Raw genomic sequence first — 24664 nt, forward strand, 5'->3', positions numbered from 1 at the left:
TATTCTCTAGGATACCCTGATGGTGAATGCGGGACATGAAGCATCTGTCAAAACGCAAAGAACTTTGCAGCACAGACAGTTAGGCTTAAAGTACGCGTTTAAAATAAACACATTTACGAGACTGGCGGGATCCAAGGAGGGAATACAGAAATGTGATCAAAGAATCTGACTGTATGACAAATGCAGGAAAGAAACAACCTCGGGGCGCCTGGGTGGCTCAGTTGGTTGGGCATCCGACTTTGGCTCAGGTCATGAGCTCGCGGTCCGTGGGTTCAAGCCCTGCATCGGGCTCTGTGCTGACAGCTCAGAGCCTCTCTCTCTCTGCTCCTCCCCCACTCATGCTCTGTCTCTGTTTCTCTCTGCCTCTCTCTGTGACTCTCTCAAAAATAAACATTAAAAAAAAAGAAAGAAAAGAAACAATCTCACTGAAGGGGGCAGGAGTGCCTCAGCACCTCAGAAACTCTAGGAATGACTGGAGTCTGTAAAAACTAAAGGCAAAACAGCCTGCTAGAGAAATGCTGTCCTGTAGTTGGCAAAGCCGATTCCTGAGGAGGTGGGGGAGTGTTCAGAATTCTGATACCGTTATCCAGGCATGCTGGAACTGGGCAATTCAGTAAATGGATGGCAGACGGTAGGATCCACACTTCCGACCGCCTGGAGTATAAGGTTACAGATAGGTGAGGGCCGGGGTCTAGAACGATCCATGGGATAGTGGATTCAGAGTGGAAGGCATCACGCTTAGCTCAATACTGGTATAGACAGTTACACTGACAGTTACAGGTATGTGTGCGTACAAAGGGTAGTAGGCACACGTGTATGTCCTTGCTCCGTCAGCGGAGAGGGCCCAGAACCAGTGACATCCCAACAGCAGTGGGCACACCTAGGGCCCAGACGGTGGTCTCGGATGCAATTCTCAACAAAAGGAACCAGGACTCCCTGGAGAAATGGCTGACTCCAGGCCTGGGGCAGGAAACACATGAGATAAGCTTGTAGTGGCTGAAAAGGAATGAAGTAGCAAAAAATAACATAAAAAATAAAAAAATAACCTCCCCAACGATGAGGCATGTGGGGAGCCGATCCAAAGAGCTCCCAGCGGCCAACGATGCACCAACTCGAGCCACACAACAAAGGAGTATTTGCATTCTAACTGGAAGCATAAAATCAATATCCAGGAGTCCATAATGTCGTTAGTAGATCATTAAATTAATAAATAAATGGGAGAGAAGAGGCGAGTCTCCCAGGCACAAGAATTCCCAACAGTTTACGGAGACCCTCTGCCCACAGGGAGGTGGAGCCTGAGTGACCACTCTATAGGTGCGGGTTGTGCCCCGTGACTTCCTTCCACACGGCACAGTGTGGAAAGTTTGGGGTCGGGAGCAGTAGCTGGACAGTGGAGACACCTGACTGGGGCAGATGGAGAAGTCAAAGTGTCCCCCACCACCAGGTGACAAAGACCAACATCAACCGCGATGAGTTAACGGCGACGGCGTGTGCCCTCACGACGGGTGCGGTCTTCCTCCCCCCAACCCACAACTCCGGTCTAGGCAGGAGTAAAAGATCGCACAAATCCAAATTGGGGGGCACTGTACACAATACTTAATCAGTATGCTTCAAAACTGTCAAGGTCATCAAAAACCAGGAATGTCGGAGAAACTGTCACAGCCCAGAGGAACCTAAGGAAACACGACAATCCCAAGAAGCGTTTCTGGAACAGATGTTAAGCAACAACTACGGAAAGCCGAATAAAGCATGGACTTTGGTTGATAACAATGCGTTGTTACTGGTTCATCACTGTAGCAAATGCGTCACTAATGTAAGACGTTGGAAGGAAGCAGAGTGTGGTGTATAGACGAACTCTCTGTATTACCGTCCCAATATCTCTGTAAATCTAAAGCGGTTTTAAAAGTGAAGCTTCCTTTATTTTAAAATTTAGTAACAAAAAATTTTTAAAACCCCACAAAACAGTTCTCAGGCAATTCTGACAGGCAGGCAGGTTTGAGAACCCGGGCCAGTGGCTTTTACACTTGAACATACATCAGGAGCACCTGAAGAACTGTTAAAAATCCACCTGTTGGGGGGCGCCTGGGTGGCTCAGTCGGTTGGGCGTCCGACTTCAGCTCAGGTCACGATCTCGCGGTCTGTGAGTTCGAGCCTCGCGTCGGGCTCTGGGCTGATGGCTCAGAGCCTGGAGCCTGCTTCTGATTCTGTGTCTCACTCTCTCTCTGCCCCTCCCCCGTTCATGCTCTGTCTCTCTCTGTCCCAAAAATAAATAAACGTTAAAAAAAAAAAAAAATTAAAAAAAAAAAAATCCACCTGTTGGGCCCATCCCAAACTGCCACCACTGCTTCAACATCCAGGCTTTGAAAACCAGGATCCAGACAACCCAGGGGGTCGTCCATCACCAGGCGCCTCCCTGATGTCGAGTGAGCCCCATGCATGAACGCTGGCGAAGGTCTGAAAATCGTGTGGAGTGTCACCATTTCTGCCCGGGGTGGTGGGTGACTGACCCACGTAGGATGGGCTGCCGTGGTGTAGGAGGAGGGGCGCAAGGAGACACACAGAGGGACTTACTACGTGTGGACCATTGTTGGAACCTTTTTGGCAGGGATGCTGGAACGCGACCGGAAGCTGGCCCCCACCCTCAGAAAACGACTGCATGGACAGAGCGAACATGCCTTTTGCAGACCCTCCAAGAGCGGGTTATGAGTATTACAAGAGAGAACATATCTGGGGCGCCTGGGGGGCTCAGTCGGTTAAGCATTCAACTCTTGGTTTTGGCCCAGGTCATGATCTGACAGTTTCCTGAGTTCGAGCCTGCTTGGGATTCTCTCTCTTTCCCTCTCTCTCTGCCCCTTCCCCCACTCACGCGGTCTCTGTCTCTGTCAAAATAAATAAATAAACTTTAAAAAACTGTTTTAGTAAAATAAATAATTTTTTTTTTAAAAAAGAGAGAATATATTTAAAGGACCCGGGATATAATAAGCAATTAATAGATGGTGGCTCTTACTTGCTTTATAGTCATTATCACCCTGCTCAGCACAAAAGCATTCCGGCAATATTTTCTGCATGAACCCTGTCTCTCCAACAGTACTCCAAGGGTCTCAAGGGCACGATGCTCACACACAGCATAGCCCAGCCTACTACCTGTGGACCAAGAAGTCTACAGGAATTGTTCCTTGGCCCCTAGAGTCTTGGGTCACCCTAGGGATGGACTCACATCCTTACTTAGGTGGGTCTCGGGATCTCAAGAACCAAGGCCAAGGCAGGGAGCAGAAATGGTTCCCTGGACCCCTCCTTCCGCCTGCTGGGTCCCTATCGAGGTGAGCGATCAGCCACAAAGGGGCACAGAAGCAGCAGGGCCCGTGTTGTCCCACAGCTTCCTTGAAGCCTCCTCCTTTTGTACTTTTCTGTTACTCAAGGCAACCGGGCTTCGTCAAGCCCCGCGATGCAGGTGAAATGACTCCATGAACTCCGGAAAGTAAACGTGAGCATTTAATTAAAAGGCGGGTGTAGAGGGAGCTGTTTCTTCAGGGTTAACCTCAAAATCTTCAGCTCCCTGCCAGAGCTTCCTAATTGGAGCTGGCCCTGGTTTCTGTAGAGCCCAGGCAGATCGTGTGCCACGGGCACAGGGCCCGTGCCACGGCCCTGCTGGCAGATGTTAGTGCATCGCAGAAGCGGCTCTCAGAGGACACTGGTTCCCGCCGGTGACAAATCAGAAGCTCCGGGGCCCTTGCATGTCAGCGCCTTCCAGAGCTGGGAGAGGTTTGACCCGAGTCCTCCTGTCCCCCAACCAGGTCAAGGTGCTAATTTACAATTCTATTAGAGAGGAGGAGATGGGGTTTACCTTTTGTGAGCAGCTCTGTGAGGTCTACAAATTTCTCAGCAGTCCTAGGTAAAGTGCCATTCTGTGTCCGTTTTGCAGGTAAGGAAAAGTGAGTAACTTTGCAGGAAGCCACAAAGGTTTTACATGGTAGAGCCAGGATTGGAGCCCAGCTCTCCCTCATTGTATTTATTCACCCTGACCTCACAGACTTTGCTTCGTGTGCAGGAGATGAAGAGGAAACAAGCCAACTATTACCTAAATAAAATAGTGACAGATGGGAAAATACAGGAGACAAAATGGAAACTAATAGGGGCAGGGGCCTCTGAATTCAACGCCCATGGCCTTTCTGCATGGCCGTCTGCACAGGAAAAACCAACCCCCAAAAGACCATCTGACCAAATAAACTATAAAACGTTCTGAGGAAAACAGACCTGTTTATCCTCTATCAGGACCCTGGGCTCAGACCTCTGATGGTGACTCGGAAGGTGCCATCTCTGGGCCAAAACAAGGAGAAGAGCCCCCCGCCCCCCCACCCCAGGGCCTCAATTCACATGGAACCTGAGTGGCTAACATGGCCCTGCATTTTCGGAGATGCAGAGGACAGTTGCGCCCCAGAGCCCCTCGGACTCTGCCCTCAAAGCGTCTCCCCTTCAGGGGCATCACACTTCCCAAGACTGGCAGGCGGACCAGGAAGACACCGTGGGAAACACAACATGCCAGAAGCATGGACACTCCAGCCCTGTGTTTGGTACCTGCGAGAAGCTAAGAAGCCACGTAAGCTCCTGAGCACGAGTCTCCTTGATGATAACATGAGGTTCACAGTACCTGCTTTTCGAGGTTGGGGTTTTTTTTTAGTTTATTTGTTTATTTTTTTTGGGGGGGGGGTGCACATGTGTGAGCCGAGGAGGGGTAGAGAGAGATGGAGAGAGACAATCTCGAGCAGCCTCTGTGCTGTGAGCGCAGACTCAGGGCTTCAGCCCACGAACGGTGAGATCATGACGTGAGCCTAGATCAAAAGTCGAGCGCTTAACCGACCGAGCCACCCAGGCGCCCCGGGTTGTTCTGGGTTCAGCTGAAGAACTAATATGAGGTTAGCAAGTGCCCGGCTCACCCCAGGCACGTCACAGATGTTAGCGGAAGGACCCCAAGTCATTGCAAAAAAGAGGCATGAACTGGTGAGTCCTCCCGGCCATGTCCTCCCAGCCCCTAAGGCTAAGGCACAAACCCAGGAGGTAGCATTCCAGGCACAGAGCAGACTGTGAACCCATAAATCAGGGTGAAACCCAGTAAAGGGCCAGCGTATACACCCCACACTCCCTCTCATGAGCTGCGAGGCTGGGTGGCTCACTCACCCACTCCGGGCCCCCTTTCCCTCCTGTGGCCTCGGAAAAAACATTCCTGCCTCACGGGACTGTCGCCCATGAAAGGAAGTGATGTCAGCTGCATTTCTGGGACATAGGACAGTTTCCTTCCTTCTTTTCCCTTCAAACCTTCCCACATTCCTTCCTTCAGACTAAGCACAAAGGAGTATTTGACGTGAAGAAGTTTCCATAAAATCACGCCCTGACACAGCCCCTCTGCTCCAAGCACGCGGAAGTGGCAGATAAATACTGGGCTCACAAACAAGATAATCATCTCTGTGCGTGACAGGCAGAATGTCAACACAAAGCACTACGTGGGGCCAGGAGCGCCGGGCAGGAAGCACACTCGAGGACGGCACACACCAGGGTCCCACGCGAGACGGGAGAGGGGACCCAGGCCCACAGCCGGATGCCAGGGGGTGGCATGAGGTCCCCTCCAAGAAGGCAAAACAGCAGTAACTCGACCACGTCCATGACCACGGCTCTGTCGGCAGCTCTGGGCCAGGTGGAGGCAAACACCAACTGTTACGGGGGTGCAGGGGGAGAGAAAGCAAAGAAAAACAAAACAAAAACCCCCCTCTTGGAACGAGCCCATACACCAGAATCCCCAAACCTGAAGACATGCTTAGAAACCTTGCCAACAATATCAACGCTTGTGACATAAATTGCTCCGAAGAAGATGAAATGAGTATCAAGGAATGATGTGACAAGGACTTTAAAACAGGAATGCCTCAAATATTCAAAGTGACAGGTGCAAGGAAAACAAAAACAAAAACAAAAACAAAAACACATTCATTGACAATAAACAAGAAATTCTCAGACAAAAGCAGACAGAAAAAACAAAAAGGTAAAGAACAAATGAAAACATAAACAGCTAACGGGAGAAAAGTATTTCCATATCACAGATAGAAAGCTAAGATTCCCACGCTGTAAGAGGTTTTATTTACGTATTTTTTAAATTAAAAAAAAATTTTAAGTTTATTTTTGAAAGAGAGACGGAGAGAAGGGGAGGGAGAGAGAGAGAGACAGAGAGAAACCCAAGCAGGCTCTACACTCTTAGCACAGAGCCTGACATGGGGCTCGAAGTCATAAACCATGAGATCATGACCTGAACTGAAATCCAGAGAGGGACACTTAATCGACTAAGCCACCCAAGTGCCCTTATTTATTTTTTAAAGTTTTATTTATTTATTTTTGAGAGCAAGAGAGAGAGCATGCAGAGGGGCAGAGAGAGAGAGAGAGGGAAACAGAGAATCCCAAGCAGCCTCCACACATTGCCAGCACGGAGCCTGATGCAGGGCATGAACTCAAGAACGGTGAGATCATGACCTGAGCTGAAATCAACAGCAGGTTGCTTAACCAACGGAGTCACCCATGTGCCCCCCCTCCATAAGAAGTTTCACAGGCTGGAGACAGAAGCCCTCAAATTCCTCCTTTACTAAAGACAGAAGATACGGGCAGGGATTCACAAATATTACATGAAACTGGCCCTTAAACATAAGACCTCAACTTCCTTTAATAACGCAAATTAAAACCCGTAATAATGGAGTAAAAATTAAAACTATATGGAGATGCCATTTCTCAGCCACCTGCTTGGCAAAAGTTCAAAATCCTAACACCACATTCTGCCAGAGAGGATGTGAGGAGGTGGGCACTCTCTTAATTGTGGGTAGAAGGCAAAATGGCACAACAGTGATAGGAGGGAATTTGGCAACATTTGACAAAACTATTTATGCGTTTACTCTCAACCCACCAATCCAATTCTAGAAATGTGACACGAACATACACCTCTAACAACACAAAAATATATGTTTAAGGTAACTCCTTACAGCACTATTTGCAATTTCAAAATGTTGGAAACTATCTAAATAATATCCAAGCAGAGATTGGAGAAGTAAACTAGGGTGCATCCACACAATGGAATACTACACAGCTGTAAACAAAAAAACGAACGAGCTCTTTCTCCATGAACTAATAGGACCTAGTTTCCAAAATATATCTTCACATGGAGAAAGACAAGGTACAAAAGTACTTTACCTTTAGTGTAAGAAAAAAGGGGAGGGGTGCCAGGGTGGCTCACTCATTTGAGTGTCTGACTCTTGACTTCGGCCTAGACCACGATCTCACAGTTCATGAGTTCAAACCCCCCGTCAGGCTCTGCAATGACAGTGTGGAGCCAGCTTGGGATTCTCTCTCTCCCACTCTCTCTCTGCCCCTCCTGTGCTCATGCTCTCTCAAAATAAACAAATAAACTTTAAAAAGGAGAAGAAAGGGGAAATGGATAAATCTGATTTTTTTTTTCAAAAAGAAATACAGGAGGAATAAACCAGGAGACAATGAAACTGGTTACCCAAGCACAAGTGGTTGGCAGAGAGAAGAGAAGAAGGGGTGAAGGAGGGCTGACACTGCTCTGAGTGTGTCTTTTTAAGTCCCAGAAATATATTAAAGCATGTCAAGAAAACAAAATCAATAAGGATGAAGAAAAAGAAACTGAACATAAATCAAAAGAAAGGAATTTAATCATATTTCAAATGAATAACATAGGTACACAGGGGGAGAATAGAGAGCCAATATGAATGACTTTTGAATGCAATATTATGACTTATATACCCTCAAACAAACCTTGAACTCTCCTTAGTGTGTCGGTTTGCATAGTGGTAAGGGTGGATCAGTTCCAAAACTATTTTATAGGCAGTCTAGGGTTGAGCAAACAAGTAAATGCATGATGTTGTGGACAGACAGCGTTCTCTCGATGAAAGAAGGGTCAAAAGAATATGAAATGGGGGAAGGCGAGGAAGAATTCAGTGCGATTAGAATGCAAGAAACTTGGGGAATAATAGGAAAACTTGGAATGTGGATCATAGATTAAAGTACTGTATCGATGTTAAATTTCTGAAATTCACAACTGTACTGTGTTGACTTAAGAGAATATCCTTTTTCTTAGAAAATACCCATACTGGGGCACCTGGGTGGCTCAGTCGTTTGGGCGTCCAACTTCAGCTCAGGTCATAATCTCACAGCTTGTGAGTTTGGGCCCCATGTAGGGCTCTGTGCTGACAGCTCAGAGCCTGGAGCCTGCTTCAGATTCTGTGTGTGTGTGTCTCTCTCTCTGCCCCTCCCCTACTCATGCTCTGTCTCTCTCTGTCTCTCAAAAATAAATAAACATAAAAAAAATTGTTTTAAAGAAAAAAGATTACTATGGGGGGCATGATGTATGTAATCCATACTCAAATAGTTCAGAAAAAGAACAATAATCTATATAAAATTTGTATAATCATTTATCATAACTTATGAGTATATATGTATGTGAGTCTATATCTAAACATATACATATATGTACATAAACATATGTACCAAGAGAGGGCAAGCATGGTAAAATATTAAAAAACCTGATGAACTCAGGGGCGCCTGGGTGGCTCAGTCGGTTGAGTGACTGACTTCAGCTCAGGTCACGATCTCACGGTTTGTGAGTTCGAGCCCCGCATCGGGCTCTGTGCTAACAAGCTCAGAGCCTGGAGCCTAGTTCAGATTCTGTGTCTCCCTCTCTCTCTGCCACTCCCCCACTCATGCTCTGTCTCTCTCTGTCTCAGAAATAAATAAACATGAAAACATTTTTTTTAAATAATAAAAGCCTGATGAATTGAAAAGAGCTTCTTTACAATGCTTTCTGTAAACTTTAAATTACTTCATTACTTTATTACTTTATTACTTTATTACTTTATTACTTTATTTATTTATTTATTTATTTATTTATTTATTTATTTATTTATTTTAGAGAGAGAGAGACAAAGCATACAAGTTGTAGGGAGGGGTAAAGAGAGGGGGAGAGAGAATCTTAAGCAGGCTCCATACCCAGCACAGAGCCCAATGAGGGGCTCGATCCCACGACTCTGGGATCATGACCTGAGCCAAAATCAAGAGTCTGATGCTCAAATGATTGAGCCACCCAGCCGCCCCTGTAAGCTTCAAATTACTTTAAAACAAAAAGTTAAATACACATTTAAAAACAAATATCCTGCAAGTAAGAATCAAACTAAAATTCCATACATGGGGTAACTGTAAGAAAAGAATATTTGAGGAGCACCTGAGTGGCTCAGTCGGTTAAGCATCCGACTCTTGATTTCAGCTCAGGTCATGATCTCACGATTGTGAGATCAAGTTCCATGCTGGGCTCTGCACTGAGTGTGGAGCCTGCAGCCTGCATTAGATTCTATCTCTCCCTCTCTCTCTGCCACCCCCACCACTCATGCATATACTCTCTCTCGCTCTCAAAATAAATGAACATTTAAGAAAAAAAGAAAAAGAGTATTTGAAGAGACAATAGCTGAGTGTTTTCTAGAACTTTAAAAAGAATTCAAGTTCTTAGTTTGAAAGAGCACTCTGGTTATTAAGCAATATAAAGAGACAAATGATAATGAAACTGCAGAATGTCATGGGTAAAGATCTTAAAATGCAGCCTAGAGGAAAAAAAACCCACATTATCAAAAAGGGTTGACAGACTGATAGCGACAGCAATAACACTAGCCTGGAAAGAAAAAGGAACTTCTACCAACGGAATGCTAAGAATGCAATGTCAACCAAGAACTTTATACCCAGCTAAACATTTAAAGGCCTGAGTAAATGGGCATTTTCAGGTATCCCACTGCTAACAGCATTTATATATCAGAGTCTGGAGGAACTATAAAGAGAAACTTCACCATATAAAACAGTTAATTCAAAGGGAGACATAGGACACAAGAAACAAAGTTAGCCTTAAAAAATTTCAATAAATGTGATGACTGGCTATAAAAATAATAAACATAATCTTTGGTGTTGAACAACATTGGGTGCACAAAACAAAAACAAGATGTCCAATGAGAATTTAAAGCCAAGTAGTGTCCTCCTTGCTATATTCAATAGGAGGACATCATATTTGTTTGAAAAAAAACTTCATAGTTGAGCAAAATAAAAGAAAAAAACCAAATATATATTAGTAATCACATTAATCTGAGAGAAGATTAGATTAATATATTAAAAGATAGGGATAATCAGATGAAATAAAAGATGAAAGAATCCGGGTGTGTGAAGGATTCCCTAGGGAGGGACCCTTCAAGCCAGAAAAGGTCATCTTAGCTCAGCTACAGGGAGAAGGAAACCTGGCCAATCAACCGAGAAATGGAAGAACGACTCTGAAAGTACCAAGAAATGGCATGCGGTTGTCAATGTGCAGGAGGAAAGAAAGATGTGTCAGGAAATGCCCTACAGTTTGCAAGATACAGAAAGAAAAACAGAAAAACACGCAACCTGCCCTGGGACGGGGGAAGGCAGCGGCAAAGGGCTGGAGGGGGCCACAGAGGACTGGACGGACGAGGGATGGACTGCAGGAGACTTGTACCATATAGGATCAGTTTTCAGGAAACATAGCCAGGCCAGGCAGGACTCAGGGTCTTTGCCCGATTTCCACACCGAGACCATGTCAAACCTCAGGCACAAGAGAGCACCAGGCTTCCTCTGGACAGGGAAGAAGGAAGGGGCAGTTTAGACAGATCACAGAGGATGCTACCGCCAACTGACGGATGTACTGTCCACGCTGCTTCCACACTTAACGTGGTCTTTCACAGAAACTCAGGCAGCTCTTTGGTTATCATGGACAGTGGGGTTAGGAGAGATCTACACCTGCCCAGAACAAACCAAAATGGAGACTTCAGGGTCAGGAAGCTTCATCCTCAATCCTTTCTCTCAATGGCTCACCATATGCAATACCTATATTTTGTCGGGGGCTTACTATGTGATTCACATAGCTTCCCTCATCCAATTCTAACAACAGCCCTGTAAAGCATTATTTTACCCCTATTTTACAGAAGAGAAAACCAAAAGCCAAGGTCACTGTGCCATCGGGAAGTTCCAGGATAGGGTTTAACCTCCAGCATCTTGATTTCAAACTTGACACTTAGTTCAAGCACCAAGACTCAAACCTAACACTAGTCTTGGGCCCTCCCGCTGGTGTTGGCTGTGCTTTTCTTCCAAAGAGCTCAGTCTTTGCTCAACAATGCAGGAAGGATAATTTGGACACGACACCTGGTGTCGTGTGTCATGTGATGCTGTTCCCAAGCCAAGCTCATTTTGCTGGATTATCATCATCTGTACACTTGCCTGATGCCCCCGCTGAACTCTTTGGGGATGAGTCTGAGAGCTGCTCACCTCTGTGGCTAGAAGACGGAGCCCAGTGCCTGGTACACAGCAACGGCTCTGCAGAGCATTCGTTGGCGAAACGAATGAGTGACAAACAAATGGAGCAACCCCATCATGCTACGTGCCAACCTCATAATTAACACTTCTGACGTTGGGACGCATTCAGTATTCATTGCTCAATGTGTTGGTCACGCTCCCACACCTGTGTATTAGTCCCGTGCAGAAAAACATTTGTTTTCTGAAATCAGGTTGATCTCACACCTAGATGACTCATATCCCACCTAGGCCTTCTGCCTCACCGCAGCCGAGCGAGATCTCACTTCTGAGACGCCCAGAAAAGAGAGAGCAGTGTGAGTGCTATGAATGTTCCTTCCCTTGCACAGAAAGTAGTAACACCATTCGCGGTCGGAGCCATCAGCACACAGAAGGAAGAGGTGGGGAGACCGGAGGCCTTCTCTGTACTGGAAGGCCCAACTGCTGAAGGTCTCGCCCCTCTCAATGCGGCTCTGCTCTTACCTGCTCCGGAATTCTTCCAGGGAAGCTCCCCCTCTTCTTGTGGCTGTTTGTACATCCTTCTTTTCCTTTTTTTTTTTTTACAGCCTTTCTTTACTCTACCTTCCACCGTCCATTTGGCACGTAATTAGTGAGTGCCTATGACGTGCCTGGCACCTGGGACACACTGATGGGCAAAACCAGACAGGGATCCCACATTCTATGTTGTCTAACAGAACACCCTGCAACGATGGAAATGTTCTATATCTGCACTGCCCAACACAGTAGTCAATAGTCGCATGTGGCTACTGAAACTTTAAAATTTTTGTTTAATTTCAATTCACTGAAATCTAAACACATGTGACCCATAGCCACCATACTGGACAGTGCAGGTAACCATGCTGCAGCATAATTATCTTGCTCACCTTGGGAATCCTAACATACCTTTTCTCACATGTCTGACTCCCTCCTCACCCTCAGCCAGATTCATAAGGACAAGGGCCGTGTTGGTCATTCTTTTTTTTTTTTTTTAATTAAAAAAAATTTTATGTTTACGTTTTGTGTTTATTTTTTATGTTTATTTTTTATGTAAGTACACACACACACACACACACACACACACACATATATATGGAGAGAGAGAGAGAGAGAGAGAGAGAGAGAGAGAGAGAAAGGAGCAGAGAGAGAGAGAGGGAGACATAGAATCCAAAGCAAGCTCCAGGCTCTAAGCTGTCAGCACAGAGCCCGACGTGGGGCTTGAACTCATGAAGTGTGAGACAATCATTCTTAAATCTCCAGAACCAGTGCGCCCAACACACAGAAGTGCCTCAGTCATTGCTAAACCAGTGAACAAGTGGATAAATGAGTAAGTGCTACACATACAATGGAAGTCCTATAGAAGTTTCTGTCCCCTGATGGAAGGAGAGACTGGGCACCAAAGGCTGGAGAGCAGGGTAGGGGTGGTGCTGCTGGGCTCACAGGAAGATGCAAGCCTGGGCATGGCCCTTCCTGCCCATCCTTCCCACTGCTCCAGTCTCCGTCAGCAGTTCCAGAGAGAGAAGGGAGGGCTGGGACCACCTTAAGGGCAGTTCACACCGGAGCACAGCACTGCTGTCCACCAGGCACTGTGTGCAGGCACTGAGAGGACACATCAGTTCCACAGTTAAGCAAAGCCACCTCTTCGTTGACTGCAGGATTAGGGTTTTCCAGCTGCAGTTCTCAGAAGAGAAAGTGATAGTTCTTGTGCATGAGAGCCGTTTCCTGGTCTGTGGTTGACTCACCCAAGATCCCTAAAGCGTTGTGGCCCGTTCTGAGAGCACGCTGAGAGGGGAAGGGTGGGGAGGGGAGGTGCCACGTTTATGTGTCCAGCACATCGCACGTCTGGAGGAATCAGACTCAGCAGCATCTTTCAACAGAAGCATGGTTCAGAGGTCAGGACCTTCAGAAGTAGGGGGTGGGGGGCTGCAGTTGAAAAGACCCCCCAAATCACTGCACCCACTGGTGTCCCGAGAGTTCAGAGTGCCCGACCTGCACCTGAACTCAATACATGTATGCTTATTTCATGGCTGGTCACTGTCCTGACCCTTAACTGTCCCCGAACTCAAGAGCCAAGCCCAAAATGGCAGGTAGATTTTTAAAAATCATACATAGCAATGTCAGCCATCATCTGGCATGTTATAATGATGCCTCCTGACACACCATGCATCTTAGGAAAGCTGAGGTTCCAAGATTACTTAGAACTGCTGGGAGGGATGGAGCGTACATCTTACGCTTATGGCCAGATGACGAAATGCTTCAAACAGGAGAGCCAAGCATGGATCCAATATGCAAAAAGACCTGATGAAAAATAACTTCTTCCACGGCTCACATCACATCTCCGGTGCTAAAACCCTTCCAGAGCCACGCCCACCCTCAAAGTACCATCAGGCCAGAATCCTAGACCTCGGAGGGGCTCCCCAGGGTGTTCAAAGGGCACAGGGACTCTGTTTAAAACCCATTTTCTCATCCTCTCTTGCCGCGACTCTGCTCCCAACCTCTGCCAGCTGGCCTCGCCTGTCTGCCCCTAAAACACCGTCCTCCTGGGACAGCCCGGAGTCCTCAGGTGCCCCCTGCACTTCCTGCTTCTGGGCCACTGCTTCAGCTGCACCCTGGCCATTTCCCTCAACCTTCCCACGTGGGACCCTCAGGGCCACCCGAGAGACCTCTCTTGCAGGCGGCTTGTCCATTCCGCCCCAAGTGCCTGCTGGCCGACCGTCCAGCCCCTGACTTCTCAGCACACCCAGCTTTGCAGCGGGTCGTCTGGGACCTTCTGATTCCTTACGCAGTTTCATTAGCTTCAAATTCTCTGGAAGGTGAGGAGAGCTCCCGGCACACAGGGGGCACCAGGAAACCCCTCTTTAACTGAATTGTAGAAAAAGTGATCTCAAGAGGCTAAAAAAAAAAAAAAAAAAGCATTTTCTTTTTTTCAATTTTATTTGAAAGAGAGAGAGAGAGAATACATGAACCAGGGAGACGGGAAGGGGGAAACAGAGAGAGAACCTTAAGTGGGTTCCACCCTGACTCTGACATGGGGTTCGATCCCACGACCCTGGAATCTTGACCTGAGCCAAAATCAAGAGTTGGATCCTCAACCGACTGAGCCACCTGGGCACCCCAAGAAATTATTTTCTTTTCTCTTAATGTTTATTTATTTATTTTTGAGAGAGAGAAAAAGAGAGAGCAAGATCATGACCTGAGTTGAAGTTGGATGCTCAACCAACTGAGCTACGGAGGTGCCCCCTGCCCCACTCAAGGAATCATTTTCAAACTTAACGTAGCTCTCCTCTGAGCTCCCAGATATCTCCATCCCTCAAGAAAAACAGCAGCAATTAAGAACACTGGTCTGGAGCCAGACCAACTGGATCTGAATCCTGGACTAGCCATCTACTAATCGATAGATCACAGAATTATTTCACCTCCATATGCCTCAGTTTCCTAACCTGTAAAATGGGGAGAGACATAGGCCCCACCTCCTGGATTAATTGAGTTACTATGTATGTGGTGCTTAGAACAGGGTATAGCTCATAGCATGGACTCAATAAACAAACACTGGCTATTTTGGTATGGTATGGAAATTACTGATCTGTCTTTTCCCCATTTATTTTTTTTTCTTCCCTAAACTGTGAGCATCTTGTGTCATTCATCATATTCCCAGAACAGTGACTCACTTCTAGGTACACAGTGCCTGGCTTACAGCAGTAACTAAATGTTTGAGGAAGAAAACACGAGTGTAGTTTATTGATGATGTTTGAAGTAGATGTTATGTATTTCCTACAAATCTTAATAAGACCCAGTTTCTACTGCCTGGAACATTCTTCCTTCTCCTCTTTGCCCGACCACACTCCACGCATCCTTCAGGTCTCAGATCAGATCCTGCTTCCACCTGCAAATCTGGCCTCTAACCTCCTAATTCTGGCGGGTCCCTCCCTCCCTCACGCACACGGGGCGCTCCCACATCACCATGCACTGCAATGTGTGGATACTTCCTCAGGCTTTCCCACAAGAGGGTGAGCTGGGCAAGGACCTCATCATGCCTCACACACAGCTGAAGTCCCAGCATCCTACACCATGTCTGGCACTCTGGTTTCTCTTTCCCACCCAGTGAAGGTGAGGAGTTGTGGGTGGGAAGCCAGGCCAGCAAGGGGACATCTTGTTTAAACTCCAGGAACGCAGCACAAGTTCACTCTCCACCAGGGTGGAGAAGTAGGAGGGAATCAAGCAAGAAAGAGGCCAAAGGTGGGAAAAGAAAAAAAAGAAAAAAACCCCCCACCAGATCTCTATATTATAGAAGAAAACACACACCTAGAGACCGGAGCCTCCAACCCAGTACCATTGTCACCAAGATGGCGAGAGAAGACTCAAGACTCTTTGACTTCCATCAGGGATGGAAGTGACGAGGTTGGTCATCCTCCTGCCCAGAAGTGGAGCCTCCTGAACTCGCCTTATTGGTTTACACACAGAATGAAGATGAATATCCTAACGTCCATGAAAAAGCTGCAGGGCATCTGGCGGTAGGGCCAAAAGCATGCCCCAGAAGCACCACCATCTACCAAAGGGGAAGAAGAGAGGTCGGCATTCACTGAGCATTGACCAGGAGCCAGACCCCGCCATTTCATCCTCTGTGGTACGTACTGTGATTCCCAGAGCACAGAGGTGAAAATCGAGGCTCCCGAGCTGGCAAGATTCGCCTAGAGTCACCGGCTCCCCAAGAAGCAGACTTTGTACTTGACTAACTGTCTGTCTCCAAAGCCCATCCTCACCCTTCCCATGTCTTCCTGGCCATGCTGCCTCCAGAGTTTACAGCAAGTTTAAAGGAGACGTCTAACCCTTTCTACAACTGGGATTTCTACTCAGAAGTCCACTGCGTTTTCTCTTCCACAGCTAAGGTCAATACAAAACACAGAAAATGCAACCCAGATGAAATGCACTCTACTGAAATGGATCCCCAGGACCCTTGGTGGGGAGGGGGGGGCAGGGTGGAGGGTTGGGGGAAAAGCCCATGCATTTAATTAAGAGCCTGTGAGACAGCGTGACTGTTAAGGGAGAAGGAGCGTAGCAAGTAGGGCGCTCACAGCAGATGGTGAAAACAACTGTCAGACAGATAAGGAAAGAGAGACATCTTTCGTGGCTCAGACCCTGACAAAACATGAGCTCTCTGTGACACGTCCCCAGAAGCAGGGAGCCCAGTGTGAGCACGCAGGACAGCCCGAGGTCGGGGGGGGGACGCTGACATGAGTGAATGGGGTGAGGGGGGTAGACCTGGGCCAGGACCCACACCTCACAGCAGTGAGGGACTCTTGCTTTCTCTCCTTGGTCCATTCACACATGCACTCCCTCGTTCGGCAGATACTTCTTAAGCACCTACTAGGTGCCCAGCGTTGTGAGGTGCTGGAGACACAACTGTGAGCAAGACAGAGGGCAGCCCTGCCCTCGTGGAGCTCAGGATCTCCTGGAGTGAGGGGGGCGGAGATTATCCACCTAATCAGGCCGGGATCATGACACAGAGGTAAGGGCTGTCGCTGAAGAGACACTGTTCTGCGTGCACTAACTGAAAGCTGTCTACGCTGGGAGTCCGGGAGGGTTTGCTCGGGGAATCGCCTCTTGGGTGAGGCCCGAAGGAGGAGGAGAGGTCGACCACCCACACGAGGGCTGGCAGGACGGGAACACGGATGTGGAGCGCAGGGAGACAGGCGTGAATACGGTGCAAGGCAGGCCGGACCGGGCAGGCTGTGGGAAGGACTTCCTCAGCCCCCTCCCGAAAGAGCCCAAAACACCTCCCTCCTGCAGGCTCCGCCTGTCTGGGTCTTTAGCCAACCCCAACTGCGCAGAGAATTCCCTGGAGCTTCAGCCTCCTCTGCGGGCTGGTCCAGAAGTAGCTGGACTGCTACCTTCCTTGTGACGTGGCTCCCGGCACCCACATGTGGACCCCTGGCTCTATGTCCCTGTGCCTACTGTCATCACCCCCACCATCCCTGCCTTTTTTCTGGCTCATTCTATCAGACTCTGCTTGTGCATCACCTCCTCCAAGAAGCCCTGTCTCCTAACTCCACTCCCAACTTGGCTTAGGCATCCCTGCCCACCGCTGCCTCAATATCACCTGCATATCTCTTCGTGGTATAAGGCACTGAAATTACCTGTCTAAACACTTTGTGGTACATGGTAGTCCCCCAATGAGTGCTGGTTGAAGTAACATATATAAGAAAGGATTAATGGGGTGCCTGGGTGGCTCAGTCGATTAAGCATCTAACTCTTGATTTTGGCTCGGGTCATGATCCCACGGTTCACGGGTTCGAGTCCCACATCAGTCAGCACGGAGCCTGCTTGGGATCCTCTCTCTCTGCCTCTCCCCACTCGTGCACACTCTCTCAGGTATGTGCACCTGTCTTTCTCTTAAAATTTTTTTTAATGTTTATTTATTTTTGAGAGACAGAGAGAGAGAGGGAGAGGGAGAGAGATGGAGTGGGGGAGGGGCAGAGAGAGAGAGGTAGACACAGAATCCGAAGCAGATTCCAGGCTCGGAGTTGTCAGCACAGAGCCTGACGCGGGGCTCGAACCTACGAACCGTGAGATCATGACCTGGGCCAAAGTCGGACGCTTAACCGCTCAGATGACCCTCTTGCTCTCTCTCCTAAAATAAATAAATAAAACTTTAGGGAAAAAAATACTCACAAGATATAAAGTATTCTAAAACGCAAGTGGGAAAATACAGTTGGAAAACTGGGGAAACGTTGAAATACCAATAGCTAATATTTACCAAATGTCTACCCCATGGCAGGTCATATTCTAAGGGCGTGCTATGAGTAATGAATTCATTGATGTTGTACCCCAGTCCCACGAGGTAGGATTATATCTGTATGAATGAAGTTTATGAATGAAGAACATGACCCAGAGAGGCTGAGCCATTGGCCAGGGGCGACGTGGACCAACACCCTTGTCCACCCACCACACAGAGCGTCAGCGGCAAGACCTCGCTCGGCCACCCCCAGGGAAAGAACATGAGAAGACGCTCACCCTCGTTTGTTACCTGAAACCACAACAACAGAGTTTGGAAAAACATGACAAAGACTGGCTATAGCCAGGGGTATCACGGGAGGCCACTTAAACATCCATCAGGGAGAGGACAGCTTATGTGGACACTTAGAAAACTCCGGGCACCTAAAGGGGGAAGCAGCTCTCCAAATGCCTGACACAGATGGATTTTGGATCTTTAAGTTAAAACAAGATGTTCTCCCCATTTCCAGTCTCTGCTTGGATGTCACCTTCTCCGTGAGGCCTGGGATTCGTGCGTGTGTGTGTGTGTGTGTGTGTGTGTGTGTGTGTGTGTTCGTGTCTTTTCATCTGAGGCCCAGAGGGAAATCACTCACTCCTTGTCATTCTACCTCCCTGGAACACCAGGTCAGCATCTTTGGAACCACTAAAGATGTCTCAAAGGAAGGCCCCAGGGGTGCTGGCCAGAATCATGCCCTAGGACACAGGGAAACATTTGCTGGTTTGAACTTCAATCAGTGCAGTGCCTTTTTTTCCCTTCTTAACACTGATCACAGGGGCGCCTGGGTGGCTCAGTCAGTTAAGCGTCTAACTTCAACCCAAGTCATGATCTCATGTCTTGTGAGTTCAAGCCCCTCATCCAATCTGTGCTGACAGCTCAGAGCCTGGAGCCTGCTTCAGATTCTGTCTCTCTCTCCCCCCCCTCTCTCTCCCCACCCCCCTACTCACATTCCGTCTCTCCTTCAAAAAAAAATCATTAAAAAAATTTAAAAAACAACAACAAAGACAAAAACTGATCACAGACCACCGAGAACTTCAGTATCAGTGAATCCCGGCACCACACCCCAACTCCTCCTCTTGGTCCTCTATGTCTCAACCTCTTTGAGCCTCAGTTTCCCCACCCAGAGGCAAGGCCAATCATAGCAAACCTTGCTGTGTTGCTGTGTTATTAAGTCGCTAACTCAGAGAAACGCCGAGGGGGTTAAATGCTATCCAGTGTGCTGAACACAAAAAAGGAGCTCAGCACCACCACTATCATAATCATTAAAGACGGCTGACCTTTCGTATGACAGGTGGGGGTGTGGGGTGAGCCAGGGGCCCGGGGGTCCACCCTGACGGGAAGGAGTAGCTTTGTACCAAAGGTGGCAAGGCAACTTTCATTACTGTTTTGAGACCCTCTGCAGACAACACACACCCTTCCTGCTTGCACGCAGTGGGGGAGGAGGGGGGCACTTCCACTCCTCACCCCACGTGCTTGGACTCACCGTGAGGAATGGCAACTTGGAAATGGTTCCCGAGACTTGTTTTCAAGTAGCTGAGAGAGGAAAACAAGATCTGAGCTGACAAGGAAAGTGATGAGTCGATCTCCGGATCTTGACATCAGCCTCAATGGAAGCCAAAAAGCAAATCCAGGAGTGGGGAGCAAACCACAATGCTGATCTCCCCCCTCGGATTTGCCACGGGTCAGGTGATAGTCAGATTTTCCATCACCATCTGGCACTCTGCACTCCAAGGCAGTGGCCAAGCTGGAAGGTCTTCATGTTAGCACAGAAGAGACTTTTAAAAGTTCATCCATTAGCACAGAGTCACTTGTGTGCTACGCTTTGAAAGACAAACCAGATACACCCCCCAGGCTGTTGTTGTCATCACTGGTTTGGAAGAGGACCCACTTTTGAGGAACAAAATGGTTGGTCCAAGTCTGCTGGCCTGGGAGCGTGTGTGTTTGAAGCGTGTTAAACAGCTGGGCCCCGGGGAAACAGACACCTGCGTCAACGACACCGCTGATGTGATTCACTCCACGGCAGGGAGCCGCTGACCCTGACGCTCGCAGCCAGCTGACCCTCGGCCGCTTCCGGAGACAAGCTGGGAACCTCCAGAAGCAGTAGTGATTCAAAGGGCACGAACTGGGGTCAAGTTCAGGGTACAGAGTGAGAAGTTTGTGGAGGTCACAATTTTGGGGAAGTATCTGGGTCTTTAAGCAGTATACCCTTAGGTAGAACTGACCTATAATGTTCCTTGCTCTTCCCTCCTTGTCTGGTTTGGAAGTCCAGGTTACATTGGCCTCGTCGAAGGAGCTGGAGTGTATCTCCTTTGTTTCCGTTCCGAGCAATCGTTTGGGGAAGAGCTCTCTTCTAGAATATCTGGTAGGCTTGCCCATGAAACCGTCTGGGCCTTGTGTGCCTTCTTCCTGTTTTCTATGAGCTGGGTGATGACGGAGTTAATAATTTCTTTAATAGTTAGTGATCTGTGCAGGTTTTCTGGTCGTCCCTAAGTCCATTCCATTAAGCTGTTTTTTTTGTTTTTTTTTTTTTAGGAGACTGACCATTTTATCCAGGGTTCCAAACTGAATGGCACAGTGTTAGTCCCACTCTCCGAGGCTTGGAAGGATTGATTATATCCTTCCTGTAATAAGCAACGAGGGCAAGTCCATGAAGCGGCCCCCACCCCCCAAATCAGGGCATGTGTTTGCCAGGGATCAGGGTTTAGGGACTGCCTTATCCTGCCAGCAAGCTAGCAGGACAGGGATGCAGAGGCCGGCTCTGAAGTCAAAGTGCCTGGATTCCTCTCCTAGTCCCAAACCTGGGCACATGTATCCGTAGTCTCCTCCTCTGTAAAATGGGTAGAATAACAAGAGTGACCTCTAAAGACCCTATGAGGATCACACAAAATACTTCGTAAACCCCAAGGCCACATCGTAAGGGAGTCCCCATAGCCTTAAAACATTCGACTGAATAACCTTTCACTTCACAAACTTTCAACTTAACAATTCTCGTGAATGCCAACTCCAGGTCCAGAGCAAAAGTACTTCCACTCCTTCCAGAACCACCAACTGGCACTTACAACCACCGTCTGTCATTCTCATCTCAACCCTCTTGGCACTTACTAGTCTAGAGCCATGGTTCTGCAGGTGGGATCCCTGGACCAGCAGTGGCATGCGGGAACTTTCTAGAAATGCAGACTCTCGGGCTGGACTCCACATGTACTGAATCAGACACTCTGGAGGTTGGCATAACAGTCTTGTGGGTCTTTTTTTTAAATTTTTTTTATGTTTATTTATTTTTGAAAGAGACACAGCGTGAGCAGGGTTGGGGGGGGGCAGGGGAGCAGGGGTGGGGAGAGAGAGGGAGACACAGAATCCAAAGTAGGCTCCAGGCTCCAGCTGTCAGCACAGAACCCCCATGGGGCTCGAACCCATGAGCAGTGAGATCATGACCTGAGCTGAAGCTGGACACTGAACTGACTGAGCCACCCAGGCGCCCCCACACTCTTGTGTTTAACACACTTTTCAGGGGATTCTGATGCCGGCTCCATGAGTGAGAACCCTAAGTTTTTAAAAGCCACAGGGAACTAACTCCCCAGGCTCTTGCTGGGTTCTGAGGGGCTTTTAAAGGATGGCTATTCCCCTGTGATCAATAAAGAGGAAAAGGATAATCATGTTGGAAGGGAGGTAGGAAAGAGATACACAAACGTTACAGGAGTGAAAGCTGAGATCATTTTAGAAGGTCAATGGAGAGAAAACGGCAAATGTTGCCGGTTTGTGTGGGACGGCTCACTCAACGATCAGAACAATTCTGATCAAGCCATGTCTGAGATGCAGTTCCCAAACGACAGACAACAGACATCAGGACATGAGGAGAAGGAGTCTCAAAATTCAGAGAAATGCGAATGCATCAACGGTGGAAGTGCATTGGCTTCACGGACACTTGGAAAACGCTGGGCGTCTGTGGGCAGCCCCAGGGCCCTGAGCAGAACGCTGGCTCCTGGTTAGGGGGTTGCCACAGGACAGAGGCTCATCTGAGTCAGTAAAGCGCTGATGCTTTGATCTGTTCAGACTAGAGCGTGCTAACCAGTTCTCCTGGACCAGACCGCTAAAACCGGTGCATTGTAGAAAAAAAAAAAAAAAAATTTTTTTTTTTAAGTGAGAAGGAGAGGGAGAAGGAGGGAGAGATGCTCGGGACTAAAGTGCATCCGCAGCAAGAAGTTATGTCATGTTTTAAACCGTTGAAGGGCCAGTTCACATTCCCACTTAACAAGCTTAAAATCCGAGGTGTAACTTGGGCTCTACTAGCAAATGGATCCGGGAACCGTTCGTTGCCGACAACGAAATGCCTCCCCTGGAACTACTGTATAGTTGAAATTCAGCATTGAACATGCATAACCCACACCCTGCCCCTGAGATCTGGACTCATTCGATTTGGGGTGGAGCCCACTTTTTAACAAGCTCCCCAAGGGCTACCGAGGCAGATGGTTCTGGACCACAGAGCCATTTGTCATTACCAGAGGAGTGAGAATCAAAGCAGTACTGAGTGGCCGCATACAAACACTGCTGGGGAAAATGCAGTCTGAAACCAAAACACCCCCCCGCCGGAGCCCCAATTTAGCATTTGTTCCCACAGCACAGATCAGGGAAGTCAGCAGTAAATGAGTAACGTGTTATATAAGTTGCTTTTCTGTATGCAGAACCTTAATTCACCAACGAGAAGTTGAAATCATAAAAAAAGTAAGCCCGCCCCCAAAACAAATGCCGGGAAAGCGAAGCCAGGATCTCCCCATCGCCTTCTGCCAGGCAAAGATGAGCCCTCCATGGGGCTGCAAACCCCCCGGGCTTACCTTGTGCCACAAAGAGCTGGATCCTTTGGTGGAGGTAGGGAGAGAGCTGACGCTCAGGTTTCCACATGGGCAGGGACACTGGCTTCATCGAGACTTTTCTCTGGTCGAAAACCTAAGTGGAGCCATGGTTTGCTTGACTACACCTCTGGCCCCTTGCTGACAAGTTCTGGAAGCACAAAGCCCCCCTGTCTTGAGTCTTATCTAAGAGCCCCAAACTGCTTTCTCTCTTTGGCAAGGATTCCCAGTCTTTTCCTTTCCCCAATTTCCCCAAGACCTACACAGTAAGCTAGTTCTAACTAGAATGTTAAAGGCTGACCGTGTTTGGAGAACTTATCAGCCCAATGACCACAGAAAATGTGAAAGTGGGCATGGCAAAGATATACCATGTGTATAAAATACATGTTACTGGGGTGCCTGGGTGGCTCAGTCAGTTGAGCATCCGACTTCAGCTCAGGTCATGATCTTACAGTTTGTGGGTTTGAGCCCCGCATCAGGCTCTGTGCTGACAGCTTGCTCAGAGCCTGCAGCCTGCTTCAGATTCTGTGTCTCCTTCTCACCCTCTGCCCCTCCCCCGCTCATACTCTCTCTGTCTCTCAAAAATAAATAAATGTTTAAAAAAAAATTTTTTTTTAATTTTTTTTTTTAACGTTTATTTATTTTTGAGATAGAGAGAGAGACAGAGCATGAATGGGGGAGGAGCAGAGAGAGGGAGACACAGAATCGGAAGCAGGCTCCAGGCTCTGAGCCATCAGCCCAGAGCCCGACGCGGGGCTCGAACTCACGGACCCCGAGATCGCGAGATCGTGACCTGAGCTGAAGTCGGACGCTCAACCGACTGAGCCACCCAGGCGCCCCCAAAATTTTTTTTTTTAAATAAAATACACATTACCTCTTCCAATGAGCCAGCCTCAGGAACCTTCTCAACACTGACATGGAACCATTCACTCTCAACTTAACTAGAGAGCAAACTAAGTTTCAGATACTTTTTTTTTTTAAGTTTAGTTATTTATTTAGAGAGAGAGAGGGATAGCAGGGGAGGGGCAGAGAGGGAGAGAGAGGCTCCATGCTGTCAGCACAGAGGACTCGAACTCACGAACCATGAGATCTTGACCTGAACCAATGTCAACAGTCAGACACTTAACCAACTGAGCCACCCAGGTGTCCCTAAACTCCAAGTTTTGGAGGCAGAAGTCCCTATCGTTTTATTGTGCTACTCCAAACGCCTAGCATGGTAGCTAACTCTTAGGAAGTGCTAAAAAAAGAAAAGAAAAGAAAAGAAAAGAAAAGAAAAGAAAAGAAAAGAAAAGAAAAGAAAAGAGAAAAAACACTGAATTGACTTAAACTGACACCTGATGTGAACCTTAATGGCCACCCCCATTTTACAGAGCACATTTCCAAATGCCTTAGAGTCACGTGGGGCTGCTTATTTAAAAACCCATCTTCTGGGCTAACCACCCCACACTTGGTAAATCAGACTCCACGGGACCTTCATTTTTAACAAGGGGCCGGGTAATCTACACACATAACATTTGAGAGTCACAGCCCTAACCTTGCAGGGGAATCTCAAGGACACCAACACTAGGCAATGTGATCAAGCGAAAGAGCCCTTTGAGAACACCCAAAACAGAACACAACAGAGGCAGGTAGCCTCCTCCTCTCCACCCAGGCACGGGCCCAGGTG

General features: G+C 47.9%; 1 protein-coding gene across 2 annotated transcripts in view; it reads right to left on the reverse strand.

Moving 5' to 3' along the window:
- CDYL2 (chromodomain Y like 2) overlaps positions 1-24664 on the reverse strand; it is a 162027-nt gene that overhangs the window by 23051 nt on the left and 114312 nt on the right. The gene's annotated exons all lie outside the window — the stretch shown is intronic.

Source organism: Panthera pardus, unplaced genomic scaffold (genome assembly GCF_024362965.1).
Source record: "Panthera pardus isolate Hobbes unplaced genomic scaffold, ASM2436296v1 HiC_scaffold_19, whole genome shotgun sequence".
NCBI lineage: Eukaryota > Metazoa > Chordata > Mammalia > Carnivora > Felidae > Panthera > Panthera pardus.